At 39.0% G+C, this 1,275-nt stretch overlaps 1 pseudogene; it reads right to left on the reverse strand.

Moving 5' to 3' along the window:
• Positions 1 to 557: 557 nt before the first annotated feature.
• LOC129061647 (40S ribosomal protein S12-like) lies at positions 558 to 1,022 on the reverse strand (annotated as a pseudogene).
• Positions 1,023 to 1,275: the final 253 nt, after the last annotated feature.

Consider the following 1,275-nt stretch of genomic DNA (forward strand, 5'->3'; position numbering starts at 1 on the left):
ATTAATATGAATATTTACATACTTCTCCTCATACAAATGTTCAGTTCTCATCAAAAATGCAAAATTTCTTATCTTCTCACTGTTCTTATCATATGATGCCAATAATTATCTTTTGATAACATTGCATATTAGCAATACTTTAGAAATAAAGTCATTGATGGTGATGAGAATCAATACAATACACTGTAACTACTCAACTTTCTCTATAGCCTCTGTCTTGAAAGTGCCCTTATGCATCCAATTGATTAAACCACTTGAGTCTTAATTTCCCTTTTTATCTCATTCTCTCACTAAAATCAGTCCCCAAATTCCCATTCCTAAACAACCCTGAATCTTCCCCTTCTTTAATATCCACACTGCCATTGTTTTAATTCAGATCTACAATAGTTTCCACTTGGATAAGTCTCTTAACCAGTCTCCCTCTCTGCCTCCTCTGTCATACCCTTCCTATTTGTTCTCCACTCTTTTGCCAAAGTAATCTCTCTCTCTCTCTCTTTCTCCCCCCCTCTCTCCCCCCCATCTTTCTCCCCCACCCAGCTAAAACCAAGTTTATTTTTTCATTGTTTGCATTTGATATGCTCCTCCATTCCATCCTTGCCTGAGACTCTTTGCCATTGTTCTTAACCACCACACAACTACAACCAACAATTTTGCAGAGGCCTAACCATTCCCCTAATTTCTTGTTGTCATCAACCTTAATTAGGCTGCTTTGATGTTCAGCACAAAGGGCCTTCACCAACTTGACATAGACAATGCATAGGCTCATCACAGTTGGACATGGGCACACAAAGATGGGCATGGCATCTTTTCTTAGGTTTCCTGTAGAAAGGATGTCATTCAGAACGATTGTGCTAACCATGAATTTCACACTTTCTTCCCTTGGCTGCAGTTTTGTTCTGGTAGGTTCCAACTCACAATATTGAGATTGATACTCAGTATTGGATGATGTTGGTCTTCAGAACCTCTGGTAAAGCAATGTTAATGTCCATTACACTTCCAGCAGCGTTACCTTTCTCCACCATGGCTCGGATTATGGATGGAGTTGAATCTTGAACACACCCAAGCATTCGCTTGAGCCTCTATGCAACTCTGCTCTGGCAGGGAAAGAGCCAGAATAATCTTTCTAAAGTTCAAAATTATTTTTACTGATCCTTTTACAAAATCTACCAACAGCTGTCAATTGATTTCAGTATAAAAATCTAAATGTTTTAGCAATGCTTCATGGCTTTCACACTGCAGTCATTGCTTGACTATCCAACCTCATTTCCCATCATC

This window comes from Pteronotus mesoamericanus, unplaced genomic scaffold, assembly GCF_021234165.1.
Source record: "Pteronotus mesoamericanus isolate MK-2021 breed Mesoamerican mustached bat unplaced genomic scaffold, CSHL_Meso_final scaffold_651, whole genome shotgun sequence".
Taxonomy (NCBI): Eukaryota; Metazoa; Chordata; class Mammalia; order Chiroptera; family Mormoopidae; genus Pteronotus; species Pteronotus mesoamericanus.